Source organism: Benincasa hispida, chromosome 5, assembly GCF_009727055.1.
Source record: "Benincasa hispida cultivar B227 chromosome 5, ASM972705v1, whole genome shotgun sequence".
Lineage (NCBI taxonomy): Eukaryota > Viridiplantae > Streptophyta > Magnoliopsida > Cucurbitales > Cucurbitaceae > Benincasa > Benincasa hispida.
This window is the reverse complement of record NC_052353.1, coordinates 33,037,147-33,059,949: the sequence shown is the minus strand read 5'-3', so window position 1 is coordinate 33,059,949 and position 22,803 is coordinate 33,037,147. Positions and strand designations below refer to the sequence as shown.

Genomic DNA, 22,803 nt, shown 5'->3' with positions numbered 1-22,803 from the left:
GACTTTGTTGATAATTATTTATAAATTACTGTTCTCTAAGAAAATGTAGTTAAAGATAAAAGTTGCATTTGAAAATGCATTTTACAAAAATAAATTTTAATTTAATATGCTATTTTTTATAAGTAAAGTTTAAGATAATTATTTTAAATAACAAAACTGTCAGAAATATTTATAAATATAACAAAATATCATTGTCTAACCGGATCTATCACTCATTGATAGATGTCTATCAATATCTATATATCACTAATATATAGTGATATTTTACTATAATTATTAAAAATAAAAAGTTTACTCATTTTCCTATATTTGAAAACAATCTTAAACTTTACTAATTTATTTGACGTTACCTAGAGAATAAAAAAGAGAAATTGATGCAAGTATATCATTTATCTAAATTAAACTCCACAATTATTTAAAATGGGAATTTATATCCTATTGATAATAATTTTAAAATTAGAAAATCAGACTGCTTTCAGAATTCACTTTATGAATTTATCTTAAAATTAGGAAAATAATACTTTGGTCCAGTAATTTTTTTTTGTTCACTTTGATGACTGTAATTTCAAATTGATCATCATTTTAAACCTCATATTTTCAACTTTAATTTATTTTAGTTTGTATATTTTTAAATGTTCGTTTTAATTCCTTTACTCTCAATAAAGAAAAAGGCATGATAGACACAAATATGAAGAAACTGATGAATCATTTAACTAAGGATATCTTTATATAAATTTACAAAAAGATAACCATAGAATACCAATTGTTAAGAAACCATAAATGTTAATAAACGCTCATAATTTCCAAAAAAACTCAAAAGGCCACCATTGATTACAAAAACCAAATGTCACAAATAAAGTTTAATATTAAAACCTTTCATGTTCTCAACATAAACTCGTTTCTTTAATTTTTTTTTTTTTTTGAAAAAAACTTGACTTTATTTTGATCTTATACTTTTTTATCATTTTTTAGTCGCTTAAAAATAAAAATATGTGAGGGGCCAAAGAAGTCAATATTAAAAATACATATATCAAAATTAACCAAAATTGAAATCTAAAAAACGAGAAGAACTAAAACAAAAAATATAGGAATCAAAGTAGTATTAAACATAAAAGTTACATTAAAATTAGAAAGGACAAATCTCAAGGAAAAAAGAAAAATCTAATCAAATGAGCCTAATTAGTTTGAGATTGTTTAAAATAAACTGTCTATAGGCCTTAGGCCCTATTTTGTTTACTAGATTTGAAAGATTTTGACAAACATATATAAAAAATATATGTTTATTTGTTTAATTATGCTATCCATCACATATGTTTATTAATTCAAACTTCAAAATTGATAGTATAAGTTCATGTCAATTGAACTATACTCATATTAGTTATTATCTCAAACATTCAAATCTTTATTCTTTTAATCGCTAGATATTTAATATTCATACCACCAATATTGCAATATTGGTGATTTAGAAAAACCCTAACAAGAGTTTACAAGGATTTGATTTTTATGATTGAATTAAAGTAACTACTTTTCTCAATTACAATCTTTTGATTATTTTGCAAGTTACAATCTTTTCAATTATTTTAGATGACTTTAGGGTTTTTTTTTTTGGCAGACCAGAGATCTCTATATTTTTAACATATTTAATGTAGGGATTTGGATAATCATAAAGGTTATTAGGGTTTGATGATATGAAATTCTTAGCAGTATGTTTTTGTTGTAATTCTGAGCAGTAATTCATGTTTCAATATTTGGTTTGTTGCATTTTGTGATAATAATGTTTAGAGTTTTTTTTTCCTATGAAGATAGAATAAACATGGAGCTAGCAAAGATTTGAATCAAGAAAGAACAGCTACCTTAACCATTGATGTTAGCAGGTAATGTCTAGCTTAATTAGTATTGTATTTTAATATGTTCTTTTTCAGGATATTTGTGGAGTGTGCCATTGTTTTCCCTCCAATTTGGGACTTTTTCAGGAAAGTTATTTCCTCTTCATTTCTCTAACTATTTTATGTCTTGAAATACCTTGAATCTGATATATGGTACTTCGAACGATACGATTACGTACTTGAGCTGAGTGCAAAACTACTCGGACATTTTTCATTCTTTTGAAAGAAAGAAAAAAGGGAAGAACATAATTATTCATTTGTAAGCAAAGTAATTTGTCTTTTGTGTGAATAGATGTAATAGGCAAATGAAGGAAGAGGAGCTTCAAGGATTGGGGATGGAAGTGCTTAAGAAATTAGAGAAATCACTCCAAGGAGCACTCAGCCGTGTTGCAGAAATTATGGTTAATTAATTCTATCATTTTACCTTTTTTTCATACTAATTAACATTTCATTAGTTAATCTAAGTTTGGCCAATGAATTTATTCAGGATGGAAGAAATACTGATTTGATCAGTGATATTGGAAGGAAGGTAACCCATTCATTAACCTCTTCAAATTTATTTGTATTGAAACCATTGGATTCATCTTATTAATTGTTGTAGGATTTTGCTTTGGAAAAATCGAGCGACCTTATAATGTTTATAGATAGATGAATAACTTCTCTCATAGTCAATTGGTTTTGAAATGAAACCCTGTATTATCTAATATGGTATCGAAACTTGTGATACCCAAATGGGTTTTCGGTCGGTCCAAAAACAAAAATTGGGATATGATCTAATAATGATAAACCCAAAGAAGCAGGATCTCGAAGGGGTTTGTTAAGATCTAATTGGAAAATCAAGGGACCTTATAATAACTCATCATTATCAATTGATTTTAAGATAGTAATTAAAAGAATGGACAAATTTTCTAATTTAAGGTCTTTTTAGATCAAACAATTATTTAAGAGCTCTCTAACATCCTTAGAACTCTTCTTGAATCACTAATTAACCTACAAGTTTAAGTTGATGGGTTATGATGAATTTAATTTAATCATTATAATTAATCGAAAGATTTAGAGAAGTGCACTATACAAACTCTCTAACTCTAAAGGCGCATCGGATCCGTATTCTAAATTTTCTATCTAATAAAATTGCTATCTCCGTCTACCCGTAGATATAATTAACACACTATTAGTGAACCATATAAATCTATGTGTCCATTCTCTATTGATTTTCGTTTTTCTATTTTCTTTATTTGTCAATTCCATAACAAATCGGTATCAGAACCTAATTGTTATGGCTTGAAATTCCGCATTTGTTCGACAAACAAAGATTTCTACCATAGACATGAAAATAGATAAATTCACAAGGAAGAACAATTTTGGTCTATGACAGATCAAAGTGTGTTCCTTGTTGAAGCAGTAGGAATTGTGGGCGCTATAAGTAGATAGTTCAAAGAAGGTAGCTGCAGATGACGAAGAATGGAAGACTTTGGATGAGAATAGATAAATTCACAAGGAAGAACAATTTTGGTCTTGGCAAATCAAATCAAAATGTATTCCTTGTTGAAGCAGTAGGAATTGTGGGTGCTATAAGCAAATAGTTCGAAGAAGGTAGCTGCAGATGACGAAGAATGGAAGACTTTAGATGAGAAGGCCATTCGATTATTATGCTATATTTGTTGGGTTTTTTGGCAAAATATTAGAAGTACAGTTGTCCTACACCTAAAAGATTTAGGAAAAGTCATGGGCTTGTCCTACATTGAAAAGGTTTAGGAAAGTCATGGTCTTGTCCTACATCAAAAAGGTTTAGGAAAGTCATGGGCTCCGAGTCTATAAAAGAAGTACATGCCTTTGGTTTTAGTCGTCCCAATTAGAAACACTTTAAGCTTAATGTGCTAACTCTAATTAAATTCCTTTTGTATTATCTAGTTTAAGAGTGGGAAAAAAAGTGTTAGTAATCAAAAGCTTTGAGAGAATGCTATTGTAATTAGGACTGGGAGAGAGAATTATTTTGTGTTATTGTAACAATTTTTCACATAGTGGATTTCTTTTTGATAAACCGTGGTTTTTTTTTAGTTGGAAGTTTTCCACATAAATTCTTGTGTTTCCAATTTTATTACTTTCTTTTAATTTCTCTGTTATTTTCTGCTTATTCCTACGGTAGAAGTGGGAAGTTTTTCCCAACAATGTTTGGCTAATGACGTCATCATTAAGGTCGTAGATGAAAAAACTATCGCTAGTCTTTAGTTGAAGTTGGAAAGTATTCACATGATGAAGTCTTTAACTAAGAAGGTGCTTCTAAAGTAACGTATGTTCAGTCTAAGTATGCAGGAAGGTGCATCCCTTAGAGATCATATATGTAAACCCCTAAATCTATTTTACTAGTTAATCATGTTTGAGTCCCCTTAATTACATGTTTAATTACCCTATTATGTGCTTTAATCTATGTATGCATGTAGTTATAATGTTTATAATAATTGAAACGATATGGAAGTTATAATGAGTATGTGTGTGAGGTAGAGATGAAGAAAAATTCTCTAAGTCTTGAAATGGGATGCTCTCGGGTAGTAAAGAAAGCCAACACTTAGACAAAATTTCAGAAAGCTAAGGTAGGTGAAGGTAGGGGCGACGCCAGGTTGAAAAGGAATTAGGAATTTTCCTAAGTGTTGGAAGTTGTGCTCTCAAGTAAGATAAGAGCTAGCACTTAGAAGGAAATCCGAAATGTAGAAGTGAGAAACGCATAAGCGTCTGTAGACTTAAGAGCCTAAGGGTAGAGATTGGCTAAGTTTAATAGGAGGTATGTGTCAAGGGCCATATAGAGGTTAGTAAAGGCCTAAGGTGGATAGTATGCAGGCAATTGAGGTTGCCTAAGTGAACACATGGTAGACAAGGAGTGCTAAGACATGAGAGGTTAAGGGAGCTATCGGTGAGTTGCCAATGTATGCGTTGGCTAGCAATGTGTGAACTAGAGTGTGCGACATTAGCTGTGGTTTGCGTTGGCCGAGGAGGAAGGCAAGCGGAGACGCCAACTTAGGCATTGATGAAGGACTTAAGCATTCAGCTTAATCACCCAATTAATGGGCTAAGTGGCATGCTTAGAGGTCATAAATAACGATTAGTGTGCTAGGTGTAATCTTAAGAAACTAGCTGATCATGCAACCTTAGTATAAAAAGGATTTTAAAGTTGAAGAGCTCAGTTTGGACATTTAAATCGTGCTAAGGGAGAAGAGTTGTGATCAGTCTGAAGCTTGAACGTTGAAAGAGCTTAAACGGGACTGCTAGAGGAAAATTTCAATGGATTGGAGCTAAAGGTTGAGAAATTTCTTTAAAGGTTCAAGAACCTAATGCCACACGGATGAGTTGTAAAACTTGGTAAATTTCGAGCTCGTAAAGAAGAATAAAAGGTTGTGATTCTAAGGTAAGATAGTTAAGATGTTTGGGAATAAGTTCTTAAAAGAAAATTTCATGAGATTTAGTATGGAATTTAAGTTATTCAAGTTGAAAGTGAAATCTGGAATTTTGGTTAGATGAACAAGCAAGCAGTTGCAACCCACGCATAAGTAAGCAACTGACCGACATAGGCTAAGTGTGGACAAGCATGCATTACATAGCCGAAGTCAACACGTTCTAATGCCTAGGAGCCTCTTATGTGCAAGTTGCCACCCACCTATTTGGTCGCAAGGTCAAAATTTGGTTAAGTGTGGTAATTCGTTACGTATAATATATTGAGGATGCGTCAAGTAAAAAAGAGGAGTAAGATGATGCGTCGAACTAGGTTTGAGGCTTAGCATGCGTTACTTGAATAATAAGTTAAGCTCGAGAGGGAGCCAAGACATTAATCAAAGACTCTTGTTATTCTTACAAGGCAAACATGTATAGGAGAGACTTACAATCCTTTAAGAAAGTAACCTAAAGACTGTGAGTGACTAGTTTTCAAAATATTTACTAAGTGTTTCACTTATGAATTTTCCAACACATAATCAGATTTATCTTGATTTTCTAATGTATGTTTTAAGTATTGAGAATTGTTTCTAGATGCATGTTGATGTTTTAGAGATAGATTTTACATGTAATTTTCATTCGTTCCACCTGAGTGTTATGCCATGACATAGCATTGAAATGAGTTATTTACTGATTTCCTTAAGTATGATAAGTATGTTGTTTATGATGTTAACATGTATATTTGATATGCAAAACCTACTCTTGATCATTTGGTATCGAAGGTGTGGTAAGGTACCTAATTATATGACGATCCTTGTTACCAAAGATATGCTAAGATAAGCAAGATCCTACTCAGTTCTACGTGCACGTAAGATCTATGTTATTGACGTTGATGACATCGAGGAAAAGGGCTCTCTTCAACTAAGTTTACTAAGGATTGGGCAAAAGGGCTCTCCCACATGTTCAGGCAAAGGAGTAGATGAATTTTAAAGGAAATGTTGATGAGCGTAAATCTAGGATTTTACATGCTATGATTACATATTTTTACATGAAAATATGGATATAGTTTTGGGAACATGTACAAAAGATTCTTTTATTATTATTATTTTTTTGTTAAGAAACATTTCATTGGTGAATGAAATATCTAAAGAGTACGGTAGGGATAGACCCAAAGATGAGAACACCCAATAAGCCAAAAGCATAACCCAAATAGTGAAAGATACAACCAAATGGGAACAAGGGGAGGAGGATAAAAATATACAAGCCAATCAATAAATGATAAAATACAAATGAGGTAGACTAGACAAAAAGAAAAAAAAAAAAGAACAACATAGTGATCCATTTTGGTGAAACAAATCAAATGTGATAATGACCAAAACTTTTTGAAGCTCATCGGTGTAGAAGAAGATCCATGAAAATAAGAACTTTCAGCCAAAAAAAAAAAAAGAAAAAGAAAAAGCCTTGTTATAATGATCTAATGTCAAGTTGAAAAGGACTGGAATGCTTTTTTGCTGAAATCACCTTTATGCAAAGGCCAAGTTCTCTAAACTATGGAGCCAATGTCATCCAATGTAGGGTTGGGTTGAAGGAGTCAGCAGATGGATGGTAAAAATCGTACCATTCTTTTTCTATGTGTAGGGAGAAATCGGTGGAGTAGGAATGGAGATAGAAAGGAAGGCATTTGTGTTAGCTTTCAATGGCAAAGCAATGATGGCAGTGGAGTGCTTGATACCGAGGTGAGGGAGGAAGATTGATGGATAGATGGATGAAGTTTGGGAGAGGAGAAAGAGGAGTTTTCAGGAGGTGGAGAAGTGTGAGGGGCTATTGAGATGGGTGGTGATATCGTTTGATGGGTAAGGTGAACATGGTTTGGAAGAAAGAGGCGGAGAGCAATGTATTTCGGATAGTTACTTAAGGCGAACATCAGATAGGACAGCCAATTGGGAAGGATGGAAAATGTCAATAGAAGGCTGGCATAATTCAGACACAGTATATGGAGAAGTCAGGTTTGGTAAATTATTGGCTGTTTAGCAAGGGTTGGCGTTTAGACGAGGATAAAGCCAGATCTAATGGAGAAATTTCAGATGCGACAGTTGTTGATAAAAGGATAGTTGGGATCGTCTTTATATACAAAAGATGATTAATTTTATAAAATGGCTCTAGATTAAATGCTAACAATGTCTCTTTTATTAAAGGAGATGATGACTTCATCTAAAGAAAAACAAAATTCATTCTCATTGTGTATTTGTTTTAATTGATAGAGAATATATTTGATGCCAAAAGTTCTATAGGTTTACACATCATTGATTTGATAGTTATGCAAGATTTGTGTAGAGGAAGTATATCCATGGTCGAAAAATTTTTAGATGAGATGAGTAGATCGAAGTTCCAAGTGTCTTACTTTGATATCAGAGTAGGTTATAATTCTATGAGTTGAGAATTATAATTGTTATAGGTGAATTTGAACCTAACAATATAGGCTAAAGGCCAACAAATATCGGGTAGAATAAGTTCAAGATCTTTATCAATGGAATTTGGCTTAAATAAGTCCAAACTCAACTAACCACTGGGATAATAAGATTTAATCCTAACTTATTTAAGATTAGAAAAAGTCACATCCTAATTCTTGGGATTATGAAGAACCCTAAGTCAATCCCTCTATAAATACATTATTATAGCTCCGTATGAGGTAACTTAAACTTCTAAGTTATGACTTATTATCTATTTCTTACTTTAGCATCGAAGCCATTTTCCTTTAGTTTTGCAGGTATCTCTTTCCCAAATAAAATTGTCATCACATGAAAGTCAAGTGCATTTTCTATTATCTGAATTTTAGGATCAACAATAATGAGTCAATGAAGACAATAGATGTGATATAAGTGGTAGTTTCTTCAACTTCAACCATCTTTTTAAAATGAAATGGAATTTGTTAGGTTTTTTCTTTTGTAACGATTAGAAGTTGAAAAAGTCTCACATGAGAAAAACAATAATTTGTGTGAAAAAAATTCTTAATTATATAATAATTACAAATTGCAATGTTTTAAGGTAAATGTCGTCAACCCACCTGAATTGTACACTTGTCTAAAAGAAAAAAATGAATGAACAAATGTCAGTGATAGCTCCCCAAAAGAGGTATCTTAGTGCCTCTAATCTCGCTCGTTTATAATGATTAATGTACTTTAAATGTCTATATTTGTTGGAAGATGTGTTCCAGAGCGTTACAGGCAGTTCAATGTTAATTTGGAGCAATTAGGAGCTTAATAGAGCAACCAAGCTTCAAGGAGTAGAGAAAAGACCAAAATGCCCCAAGAGACCTGACGCCACGATGGCCACCGACACCACGAGTTACAGAGGCATGCACATAGGCAGGCGCTACAACACCCAACTCATACGCATGTGGGTTAAGGCTTCAACGTCGCAGTGCCCCACAACTTTGCACAAGGGATCTCAATTGCCACGGAGTCACTACGATTTCTTTATATATCCCTTTCAATTTTAGGGTTACAGAGGAGAGTTAGGCCGATTTTAGGAGTTTATGCTTGGTTTTGGTCATTCTTAACCAAAACCCATAAGATTTCTTTGTATTCTCACTTGTAGTGAAGATTATAGTGTAGGGATTTGAGCTTTGTTGACCAGCTAGGCTCCCAAACTTCAGTTTTGAGATTTATCGGGCACTTTTCTTTAAATTTATGAGATTTGAATGAAAGTTTTTGGTTTTTTCTAATTTCTTCTTGTTTCCCCTTCTTCATTTGAATCCATGTTTGATTTATGTTCGTGTGACAGATTAGTAGTATCAAAGTTTAGATTGAATATGTATGTTATGTGTACTGGGATTCGTAACAAAAGCATGCTTAATTTTAGTAGTAACTAAGTTGAGTTATAGTTATGGTCGAGTTTTAGCATTACTAAGATCATCAGTAACAAAAGATAACAAAATGTAAGAAATGGAAAAGCGTTAGGTTAGATTAGATCAGTTTAATCTAACGTCCCGATCAATCCAAGATCTTTATAACCCTCTAGGCATAGGATTCGAAATACAGCTTCGATACCTGATGGCCCCAACATTCCCTTGCAACATGGCAATGTCATCCTTACTTGTCTTGAACTGCTTCTACAAGTGAAAACTATCTCCACAAACCAACATGGATTTTTTTAAGATATTTTGTCTTCACACACATGCTCCTTTGGAAAATTTCCAAGAGATCACACAACATAGGATTGTTCCAAGTTAAGCACACTTAATTTTTGAGTTTCTATGATTGAGTCATCGAAAAAGAAGGTGCATATTGTTGGCACAAGTAGTAACTTAATTCTTTAAAGCCTTTCTTAGCCATACTTTCATATCCCTCAGTATCCCTCTCATTCATACGTGATCCCAGTTCATTCATGTCCACCTCCTAAACTCAGGACATTACAAGCTTAATGCGATAAACTAAGTAAGTAGCTTGCTTGACAACTACTTAGTTGATTTAATAATAAAGACTCACATTAGTTTTCTATTAAGGGAGTCTCACTAGCATTACTAGTCAGCCAATCATGCTTGAATTAGATAACTCATTAACTCGATTTGCATGATCAATCAATTAATTAATCCATAGATAGCCTAACCGTCTCTTAATCGGTGGAAGTAATCTTGTGCATCGCTTTCTCTCCCTCTCTCTCAATTTTCTTAACTTTTCGCACTTTAAATTCATACATTCTTGTCAAACCAAATAGAAACCCTCGTTTTACTACTTTTTAAAGACTTATTTAGTTCAGAGATTTCATCTTAGGCTCCATATGGTTCCACTTGGTCTTGCTGCTAAGACTACTAGTTAGTTGGAGTTCTTGATCATAGATTATATTATTTGATTGATTAAAGGCCTCGACAACTTTCTGTCTTTCAGTCAATAGGGTTAGTTATAAGTTTTTAGATTTCAAGGGAAAATATTTTTTGGTTCCTAAGTGTTTTATTTTATTTCAATTTCATCCTTAGGTTTTAAGATGTTACACTTTTAACCTTAAGATTTGAGTTTAATTTTCATTTAATCCATAAGTTTCAAAACTTTACATATTTACTCTTGAATCGTATGTTTCAACCAAAAGAGTTATGCATGGGTGGCATCCTAATCCGAATCTTTTCCATCTTGGTTTATTTTCTAGAAACTAGGACTCATCCTTTTGTCAAGAATGGTAGGTTTCTAACTAAAATTCATTTTTGCTTGGTCCGCATAGACGACGACAACAGTTAGAAAAGTAAAATGGTATCACCTCTACATGGCAATAATAGTAAATATGTATTTGGGAGAAAAACATAATCTGCAAGCTAAGTTACCAAGAATAGCATACAAGTGTGATGTAGGCCACACAAATGTTGATGTTTAATTCAAGAAGTATGTAGATAAGGTTCGTTATGAATTTTCTAGTGGAGAATCTCAACTTACCTCTTCTGTACTTTCTTTACATATTTACATGGTTGGATGACCTAGATCTTCTTTGATTAGAGCTTCCTTGTTGGTAACAAATTTTACTCTTTCCTTATTAGGCCAAATCATTCGAGCAAGGCTGATTTGGTGGCCTCGACCAAGGTTGAGTAGGCTTATTTGACCTTTGGCCAAATCAACATTTCTCTCTATGCCCATGTTTGGCCAAATCATGCAAGAATTGCATGATTTGGTGGGCTCAATCTTGGTCTTGGCCAATGTCAAGTGACCTAATTTGGCTTTGGGTTAAGTCAGTCCTTTTCTCTAATTCCATTCCGTCATATGGGCATCATTACTAGTCTATTCATTGTTATTCCTTGATCCAATTGTTATGTCAATTTTACCCTTTAGTCCAGAATCACCATAATGAACGTTAACTTTCAATTATTTAATTTAAAATAATTATGATATGAAATTTTCTTAAATTATCTAAATAATGAGTGAAAATTAGTGAAAACTAATATAATTATAATCAAATTAATTCTTTTGAATTAATTATTCATAACCATGACTAACTGCGAATATTTAATGAAAAGCCAAGGTTAAAAGTATAATTTTAAAATCTAGAGACCAAATAGAAATGAAACTCAAGTCATAAGGATAAAATGTAACATTTTGAAACTTAGGGACCAAACGGAAACTAAAACCAAAACTTACCAAAGGGTTCTTTTTCCAAAAGATTATAAAAGGAATTCATGAAAACCTCACATATAACTCTTGAGGTTTTTATTATTCACAATGCAGGGCACACGCAATAAAGGGTTCTCATCTTCAATAGAAGACAAACCCTAGAAGAGAAAGTAAACCATCAATGGGTCCAGGAGAAACACTCCGGAATTGCTAGGTGAGAACTATTTTTATATAATCTTATAGAATTTCTTTTTGAAGTAAGATAATATATAAACTTAATGAATCTACATTTGTTGATTAGAAGGATTTACTTCCTAAGCATTTTGATAATTGCCTAAACCTAAAAATGAAATTTTGATTCATGATTTTTTTGAACTTGAAGATTTTCTCTGCATGCTTTGGAAGCCATCCGTTTAAATAATGAGTATAGTTTAAGGAATTAACTCTTAAAGTTTAGGATAAAAATATGATGTTTATTATTTACCTTTGAGGAATGGAATTAGCTAGGGAATCCCTAATTTTGAGGCATCTTAGGAGTGATCTTGAAATGGTTAAATAATCACTTTGTTGTGTTCAAAATCTATCTTAAACATGGAGCTTTTGACAAAGTGAATTTAAATAAAAAAACGAATTAGTTAGAAACCCTAATTTTGAAGAAGTTAGGAAACCCTAATTATGAAGACATGTTTGGAATTATATATTTTGATTAGTTAAAATCACTTCGCCATGTTGAAAATGTATCGAAAATGTGCATTTGTTGACAAATTGATTTTAATTAGAAATGGAATTAGGTAGGAATCTCTAATTCTATGGACATATTTGGAGTGATTTTGAAATAGTTGAAAAATGTATTGACCAGTTCAAAATCTATTTAAAACGTGCATTTATTGACAAAAGGATTTTATATCAAGAATGGAATAAGTTGAAGAATCTCTAATTTTATGAGAATGTTTGAAGTAATTTGAAAGGATTAAAAAATTACTTTTTCGTGTTCAAAATCCATTTCAAACTTGCATTTTTGGAAAAAAGTGAATTCAAATCAAGAATGAAATTAATCCTGGATTAATCAGAAATCTCCAATACCAAAACATATTTAGATTGCTTTTGAAATAGTTAAAAAATCACTATGTCACATTTTGACATTCAAAATCCATATAAAACACCCCTTCCCTTTCTAAACAAAGTGATTGTAACCCTTGTGAGGAAATGTTGATAATTGCCTAACTAAGAAGCAATAGAGATTTATAAAACAATTTCTTAATTGAAGGGAGGATGGATTTACAAGATAAGAGATAGCCTATTTAACCCTCTTCAGAAGCTTAATAAGTGACCAAAGAATAGTTGATTACTTGATGTAATTTATTGTGTACGAGAAACAGAAAATCTCCAAACTTCTAGGGTTTTTTGTTTTTGGGTTTGAGGGAAAATTTAAGGTGGTTGTGGTTCTTGCTCCTATCATCTCATAAAACCTATGGCTTTAGATTCTGTGTGTTGCACCATGATGGAAAAACATAATCATGAAGCCACTATTATATGAGAGAGGTAGATTGCCATAATAAAAGTTAGATTTAACATAAATGTATTAATATGACACATCAAAATCAAATTTTACTTTATACTATAAAAAGTTGATGGTATATTAATCTTTAATTTAGTTGAAGGAAAAGAATGAAATGAAGACTATATATATATATATATATATTACCATTTGTTTTAAGAATGATTTATAAAAACTTTATGCCAAATTAAAGGCAAATATATCTTTAGGTCAAAACTCTTTTTTCTTTCTTCTAAAGAATTTGATGATTGTTGAGTGAAAAACTTCATCTAAAAGATGAAAATGATTTTAGTTTACTAAAATTTGATCAAAATAATAAGTGATGGTATAAATGAGATAACTTATGAAGAAAAAACTAAAAGGATTTTAACAAATTATACTATAATATTTTTGTATGACTTTTTTAACCTCGTAAATAACAATTATTGGACACATAAAATATGATTTTTTCTTAAAAAAAAGTCAAAAGTACTTTCCCCTATTCATATCTTCTTCTAAAAAATAGTAAGATGTTAATTTTATAAAATTTAATCAAAAGTATAAGTGATCATAGATTGAGATAGCTTATGAAAGAGAAACTAGAAGGATTTCAACAAATTTGAGAAAAAAGCAATTATATTGTTTGGATTAGTTTTTTATTTGTAAAACATTAAAATGGGACAAAAATAAATAAATAATTAAACTAGAGTAGGCATATATTAAAATAAAATAAAAAATAATAAAAATCAAAGTGGGTTTCCCCAATTTTTCTTTTTGACATCTTGGGCAATATTCTTTAAATTCAGTATCTTCTTCAAAATTTATTTGATATATTATTTGTGCATTAATTAACTACTACATTATGGAAATTAAGCATCATTTAATATTCTTTGGGAAATATACTTTAAATTTAAAAAGTGCCTTGTTTCTTATAGGCATCATTTTATAACATTTTTGTATTATTCTAAAGTATAGATAAATAATATAATATTTATGGTCTATAGTCTTCCCCCAAAGAACTTAGAATTACTCATTGCATTTTGAAGAGGCTGCTTCAAATTTCCATATGGCTTTAGGAACTGAGAGTTGAGAGAAAAATCTTCATCTTGGGTCTTGTTCATTTGATCTATAAAGGGAAATTTAGATTAGAAGTTGACCTAATATAGTCATTTGCTCATTTCTTTTAGTGGATTTAATTAAAATAATTCTATTAGTGGTTGACTCTTCTCATGATCTAAATAAGAGGTCCTTCCAATCATGAATTCTCTAAGAAGCATAGGGTTTGAGTTGGAAATACATTGGCTTAAGAAGATTGTGAAAATGGTTGAGTTTTAGGGCATATATTAGAGACATAATTTAGATAAAGTATATTAGTTGATGAGTTACTTTGGGAGACAAATGTACTTTGCTCCTAGCCTTGTAAGTTTCAACCCTTTGTCTTACAAGGCTTTTAATTGTCTTGAACTAGAAGTTTTCTTTTTCATGTATAATTAAGAGTTGGCTTCTTTTGGTGGTTTTTTTTTTCTTCCCATTTTTGTATTCTTCTATGCAAGTTAGTTCCTAAAATAAACTCATATATAAAAAGAATAAAGAAAAGAAGACTCTAGAGAAGCTCATCAAGGATTTCCTTTGGGAAGGGCTTAGGAGGGGAAAGGGACTCACTTAGTCAAGTGGGATATAGTTGTGAAGCCAGTGGATATTTTAGAGGAATTATAATAAGTAATTGATAACTCCCTCTTACGTGAGTTATTTAGTCTTAAAATGTTTAGGTTATTGAGTTAAAAACATGTGTTTAATGTCATATTTGATAGTTTTATGAATAATTTTATGCAAAACAAGTCACTCATATCTTAGCCTTGATCGGTGAAATAATATAGAATATATACAAAGAGTGTCAAACTTGGAGCAATTTTTTGTCTTTTTATATCATTTGCAAAAAGCTGTCAAAGTTACAATTGAACTGCAACTGCAACTTGCAAAATCAAAAAGGTCCAATTTTTTTTATATTTGCAGATTCTACTCTAATTCAATCCAAATCACATCAAATTTGCATTTATTAAATCCAAATCAATTAGGAAAGAGCTATAATGTGTTCTAAGGAAGCCCTAGCCCTTTGGAAGTCTATAAAAGGCATCATTTTCGCTCTCCAAACATTAAACAATAAGCTCACAATAAGCTCAAGCTACCTAGAAACTCTACTATTTTTCTGCTTTCATTTTTCTATAACTCACTTGGAGGGCTACTGTTCTAATCCTCTTCATCCTTGAATTCTCTTACGGGTACTTGTTTCGAAAGAACAAGCACAAGGGCATTGTTTCTAGGACTTAACAAGATTGAGAGGCAAGTTAACAAGGTTTCTTGTACTTCCTTTTCATCTTATTGTACCTTTAGTTCTATTTGTAATAGTTTAGTATTAAGTTCTTTAGCTACTGTTTTATTAAGTTCTTTGGCTACTGTTTTTCATTCTTTTTACATTGAAAATGTTTTGTATTTGTTTCTATCTATTAGTAATTTGAGTTCTTCCATTTTTACACTTTATGTTATTTAGTTTTATTATGAGCTAAACTTTCTTTTGGGATTCAAAGATGTGGATACTCTAAGGATAAACTAAAGAAAGTTCCATATGTGTCCCTTTTTACCTTGTTCAACACTATAATCTATGTTTGCTTTTATTGATTTTATGCTTATTGTTAACTTAGATTCATCACTTAGGTTGGCATACAATGTTGAGTCTACTATCGAAAAAGTTAGATAATAAACAATTTTCATAAAAAGCAATATAGGACAAAAGCCTAGACATAGGATTTCATTTGACCCCTAGAAATAGGATAATACCTATAGGATCATTAGATTAAATGCTTAACTATCTTAAGTCTGAATAGCCATAGTAATATGTGATTAATTGCTTATCTTTTTTAGTAAACTCAAGCTACAAGTCTAATTTTAATTATTTTGTACTAGTCCAAAGTTCTACTTTATAGAAAAGTTGTCAAGTACCTATATTTAGAATTAGTGGCTAATTTTGTGGAGTTAGATTTGTGGAGTTTTTTTGTTAGTTTTATGCTTCGAACAAGCTATTTTTAGTTTGTAGCATTAATATTTATAGTGAGAAGTGATTGAATAAAAATACACACTTCTCCAATTCTCTTCTTTCTCTCAAATTAGAATAGTAGTGGTATTAGCCAAATTCTTAAGGGATTTGTGAGTGATAGTGAAATATCCCTAAGAGAAATTGAGTGATATACTTGTGAGAATTGAGTGAGCTAGAGTCAGGATCAAGCAAACTTTCTTTGTTAGCTCCACTTGGATGGTGAGAAATACCAAGCATGGACTATCAAAATGTAAGCCTACATGGAGTAAGCAATTGAGCAAGTTTATGAAATTGCTCCACTTTCTGATAATCTAACAATGAACCAGATTAGGACTTACAAGAATAGAGTCACGAGGAAGGCAAAGACTAGAGCTTGTCTATATTCAACAGTTTCTCTTGTCATATTTAACAGAATCATGGTCTTGTAGTCAATAGAGGAGATCTAAGAATTCCTCAAGAGTGAGCATGAAGGTGTTGAACTTGGTGAGAGAATTTGATAGGATGTAGATGAAGGATTTTAAGTTCATTAAAGAGTATTCTGACAAGTTGGTTGAGATTACCAAAAAGGCAAGAACATTAAGAACTAATTTATCTGACAATAAATTGTTTCAAAAGATTCTAGTCTCAAGGCCTGAGAGATAAGAAACTATTGCTTCCTTAGAAAATACTAAGGATCTCCCTCAACTCAAAGAAATAGAAATTGTTAGTGCTTTGCAAGTATAGGGGTGGAGAACATTGATGATACACGAAGGAAACATTAAGGGAGCACTAAAAGTTAGAATGCAACAGGAAGAAGATGGAAGAAAGTAGAAGTAGAAATGGAAAAAGGGAAACGACAACAGTAGCTTAGAATCTGTAATAAATGATGCTGAAAGTGTAGGTTTCAATAAAGGCAGTGCATGCAAGCACTATGGAAAATAGAATTGTACGCACTTTAGATGCTTGAGAAGGCCATATGTGAAATGTAGAAGGTGTCATTTAATGGGGTACGTTGAAAGGTTCTGTAAGGAAACTTAGCAGCAAGGAGGAGCACATGTTGTAGTACAACAAAAAGAGAATCAACTCTTTGTGGCAACCTATTTCTCATCAATCACTCAATGTGATAATTGATTGGTGGATAGTGGTTGTATCAATCACATGAAAAATGACAAAGAGTGATTCAAGGATCTTTACAAGTCATTCAAGTCAAAGGTGAAGATAAGGAATGGTGGGTATCTAGAAGTGACGGAGAAAGGCTTGATGCCAATAAAATGTTGTGCAGGAACCAAGTTGATAACTGAAGGGTTGCTTGTTCCTGAGATTGATCAAAACTTGTTAAGTGTTGGTCAACTAATAGAGAAGGGATTTAAAGTTCTATTTGAAGATGGAAAATGCCTCATTTTCGACTCTAATGAGAATGTGTTGTTCAACATAAAGATACAATACAAGCACTTCTCATTGGATCCCCTCGAGAAGGAGTAGATAGCTTTCAAGTATCAAATGAATGACATTAAGCTATGGCACAAAAGGCTAGGCATTTTCATCAAATGGAAAAGATCTACAGAAGAATAGAATGGCAGTTAAAGTACTGGTTTTGGAGGAGTTAAAAGACATACCGTAGAGCTTGTTTGATAGGGAAACAAATGAGGTTGCCATTCAATAAGTTAATTTGGAAAGCAATCAAGACGCTGTAACTTATCCATACTGAATTTTGTGGACCTCAACCAACTCTATCACTGAGTGGTAATAGGTATTTCATTATATTTGTTGGTGATAATACTAGAACGCATTGTATTTACTTCATGAAACAAAAATCTGAAATACTTGATGTGTTTCTAAAGTTTAAAAGATAGATTGAGAATCAAAATGGCTATAAGATTCAGGCGGCGAAGTCTGATAATGGGACTAAATATGCATCACAAAAGTTCAATTCTTTATGTAAAAAAGCTTGGATAGAGTATTAGCTCACTGCTCCATACTCCACAACAAAATGGAGTAAGTGAGAGGAAGAACGGGAGTATTATGAAGAGGATAAGATACATATTGAATAAAAAAAACTTTAAATGTTTTAGGCTAAAGCAGGTAACACATCAGTCTTTCTATTCAATTGACTACTAACAAAGGGATTAGAGAATAAGTCACCTTATGAAACTCGGTTTGATACTAAACCAAGTTTGGAAAATTTGAAAGTGCTTAGTTGTTTATGCTTTTTTCATATTCCACATGTGGAGAAAGACAAGTTGAGTGACAAGGCAGAACCAAGAAATTTTGTAGGCTATAACATGGTGTCCAACGTATACAAGATCTATCATCCTTATACAAAGAAGATGGTGATTAGTAGGGCGGTACAATTCTTGGAGGACGAGGAGTGAGACTAGACAGAAGAAGTAGAGGTGATGCACCAATTCAAGGGACTAGACTATTGAATGAGGTATATGAGAGTAGTGTAGCTATGTTGGAGCTAAACAAGATAAAAAAAATGGATGAAGGCAATGAAACCAAAAGGTTTAGAAATCATGGGATCATTGGAACTAAAAGGTTCTCGGGGAATCATAAAATTTGATAGAAAAAAATTTTAGGTATTGGAAGATGCAGATTATGGATTTTATAACTTACAAGAAAATGCATAAGGCATTGAATGAAAGACCGAATGGGATGTCAGATGGAGATTAGGAAAACCTAAATGAAGAATAAATAGCAACGACTAAGATGTGTCTATCAATGAATGTTGTTAGTCTTGTAGCCATCGAGATTAATGCAGTAAAATTGATGGAAGAGCTTACATATAAGTATGAGAAACCGTCTGCTAATAGTAAGGCTTATATTCTTAAGAAATATTTCAACATGCAAATGGTTGAGGATGTTTCTATTTATTCCTTTATTAATGAGAATACCACTTTGATTAATCAATTGAAGTATGTTAAGATAGAATTTACTGATAAAGTGTATGCTATTCAATTATTAGTGTCTTTACCTGATAGTTGGAAAACCATGAAGACACCAGTGTCTAATTCATTTGGGGATAGCACTTTGAAGTTTTCAAGAGTGTGTGGTTTGGCTATAATTGAGGAAATTCGTAAGAAGAACAGTAGTAAAGCATTTGTTGTAGATTCACTGTTAATTGTGAATCGGGTAAAGACAAGATAGATTCTAAAAATGATGGGTTGAGTAGTAGTAATAAAAAGTGGAAGAATAGGAATAAGGAGATAGTGTTATATCACAAGAAAGGTCACTTCAAAAGTCAATGTAGGAAATTGGTAGAGAATTAGAAAAGAAAATAGGAGGTAAATATGGTTGAAATTGTTAAAAAAATTTGTGATGTCTATGTTTGTGTTGAGGGTAACACATATAATAGTAGCCACTCATCTTAATGGATAATTGATAGTGTAGCTTCCGTACACATAACTTTAGATGGAATTTTGTTTGCATCTTCACATCAAGACATCATGGTATAGTGAGGATGGGAAATGGTAAAGTTTCCAAGATTGTTCGAATTGGAAATATTAAATTGAAGACAGATGGTGGAGAAAAACTTATACTACACAATGTCAGGTTTATGCCTAGAATGAAAATAAATCTCATCTCTATTGGTAAGTTAGATGATGAGGGTTACAATTGTGATAGATAGTGACAGTTGGCCACAAATATTCCACATTGTACAACTATCAATTTAATGTTGTTAAAAGATCAGAGAGATGTTGGATGTCAGTTAAAGTTGAAGATGGCAGTTGTAGAGGTGCAATTGACCCAACAACAATAGTAGCCAATTTCAATCAATCAAATCAAGGTCCATAAGCTCAGAAAAAATTGGAAGTTCAAGAGTGAAAGTCAATGGCTATCATAAACTCCGCATTTTCGGACATTCTAATTGATTTAAAAGTCACCTAGGCGAATAAGGGCATCAAAGTGGAAGGTCAAAGCAGTTCCTAAAGTCAAGGATAAAGTCTCCAACTTAGCAGGCTTGAAGGAAGGAGTCAAGAAATTTGCATAATGTATCTTCGTCAAGAACAAGCGTTCGGGATTAAAGAAAATGCCAGTTGGTACCACTTAGCTGAAGGGGGAGTATATGATTGTCCTTATTGTCTAGGGAACAGTTCTACGTAACCTGCTCATACATCAGGGCTATTATCCGATGGTTTCCTGTTTTGTTACTGTATTGATTTTAGAGGTTTTATGATGAACCTTGGAGTTTGCCAAGAAGATCAAATAATACAATTGTAGTGGGATTAGAGTCTTGGAGTTCATCAAGATAATAAATTTATTGCAATGAGAGTAAGATTGTCAATTTATCTCCAAGTGGGAGATTATTAAGTTTGTGGAGAAAAATTGAAGCTACAATTTGATGGAATTCACCCACGTGCATGCAGGAAGCTTAATTCATATAAGATTTTGCTAATGGGCTCACTTATGTTAAAGGGCCAAAATTAGTTAGCTTACTTTACAATATATATATACATATATATATTTGTGAGAACTGTGGATGCGAGAAAAGTTAAAAAAAAAAAAAAGCAACGACAGTAGTAATGACTTTTGCAATATTAGTATGAATTAGTTTCTCATAATTTTTTTTGCAGTCCATGTGGTCTAATGATTATTTGATTGGGTTCTGAGCATTTCTTTTAATTGCTAATCCCAAGTTACTTAGTTGTGGTATTGGAAGTCAAATAGTTTGTGCTGGGCTATTTGAGAGAGTTTTGTAGCGCAAAATTAGAATCTTTTGTAATCTCCATCGTAGGAGAACCTGCAGTTGCAAAAGACTGGAGGTAGTCTCATGTTTGGAGAGAACCAGTATATTTTTTTATATCGTTCTCTTTTTCCTCTCTTTATTATTTATTATTTTATGATCGTTAATCTTTTGCTCTAACCTGTATAGTGGACATTTTAGATATAATTTAGTTTCTGCATTTATTTATATCTTAGTATAAATTTCCAATAGAACATTAGTGAGAGAAGAAACCTTTCTAGCCGCTTCTATTGATTCCACCAGGAAAGATAAGTTTGTTTAATCCTTCATTAACTCCAAGTAGATCTTTGCAAAATTTCCTTTCAAGTTAGAGATTTTCTCCACCTATAGATCATATTCAACCAAACGAGACTTGATGAAAAACTTCTAGTTCAAATGTGCTTTCAAGCAAGGAAGAAAAGGTGGAGTATGACCATGTGAGAGATTCTTTCTTAAGAGATAGAGTAAAGGACTTATCTCTAGAAGCTTCGGTGATCCTAATTCTATTAGAGACTTCTACCGAAAAGGTCTTTTGATCAATGGTAAAGGAAGGAGGAGGATGAAGACATTTCATCATCTCCTTAACATATCTATATGGCCGAAATAGAGATAATAAAAAACAAGGGGAGAAGCTAAAAGGGATGAAAGAGGAGAGAGGAGAGAGGAGAGAGAATTTTTTTCAAGGTGGAGCAATTGTTTCTACATTGAAAAAACTTCTTAAAGAGATTTTTATGGCTTTCCAACTTTTTAGGATAAGTTGATTAGGTGGCTTTTTAAGAAATCACATTTATGTGAGAAATCAATGAATGAAATCACTATGTAGCTCAACTAGTTTTGAATTGGCCCGATAGTCTCTTGAACTTTCCTCATTCTTTCACCAAAATCATTATTTTCATGCATTTTACTTTTGTTTGCCTATCAAGCCCCCTATTTATTGTTTTACATTCAAATTTTGCTCAGAGAAAATAAGTTCGGCTCCTTGAGGTTAACATATATGGTTAATGATTATTTGATAGGGAGCTTTATTTCTCCCGTGTTAACCATAACAACTAAAAGGGAAAGAAACAACTTTTGAAAATATAAGTGCTAGTGATTTGAAAATTTAATTTTTGAGTGAATCTAGACATGAAGAGTGTTTTAAAATAATGGGAAGATGCAATCTAACCAAGGCCTAAAGGATTCTATGGAAGAGATTCAAATTCTTTGTCAGAGAAAATAACGAGATTGTTGTTAGTAAGGAGAAGATAGGTAAACAAAGAGATTGTCGAATGAATCCAGCCAAAGGAGGATTTTCAAAGAATAGGATGATAGAATTCGAGGCTAGGATCTGGAGGATTTTGATGAGATCCAAACTTTATTTATGGAAAAGAGAATGAGAACATTGTTAGTAAGCCTAATGAGGATGAAGTGAACAATGTAACCCTTGTAAGTAAAGACAATGGGGAGGAGAAAGTACATAAAGATTTTGAGAAAGAAGACTACAAGAAAGGGAAACTATGCTCGAAAACTTTGGAGGAGAAGATCTCCTATCTCAAGAGAAACTATAAAGAAGTTGTAGAAAAATGAATTGTGTATTAAACCTATACCCTAGAAAGGTAAAAACAACAATAAATATAACACTACCAAGAAATAAGAGTATCAAGAGTTAAAAAGTCTAATTCTTAGGAAAATTCCTTAAAAGAGAGATTTTTGTTCCTCGAACAAACATGAATGTTGATTATGTGTGATCATCGCTCGCTTGACAACAATTTTGAACTTAAACAGGCATTAGCGAGTGACATATTGGTTTTTGTCAATTTTGAAGTGGCAATGACAATGATCGATCGATATCATTAGGGGTTAATCAATTTTAGTCATTTTGTGCCTTCAACAAACTAAAAAAAATATGAGAAATGGAAATGACAATAAGAAATGATAAGAAAGAGAGAAGAATAAGAAAGGGAAAAGAAGAGGTGATGGGAAAAAAGAACAAATGGAAGGGGGAGAAAAAAAAGGAAATATTATTATTTTCATAAGTAATAAAAATCTTTGGGAAAACTAGGTGATAGTCTTTCAGAGAGAATAGTAACAAC

At 32.1% G+C, this 22,803-nt stretch overlaps 1 protein-coding gene across 8 annotated transcripts in view; it reads right to left on the bottom strand.

Moving 5' to 3' along the window:
• The window catches only part of LOC120077079 (MADS-box protein SVP-like), a 59,947-nt gene that overhangs the window by 19,051 nt on the left and 18,093 nt on the right, over positions 1-22,803 (bottom strand). The window lies entirely within an intron of this gene.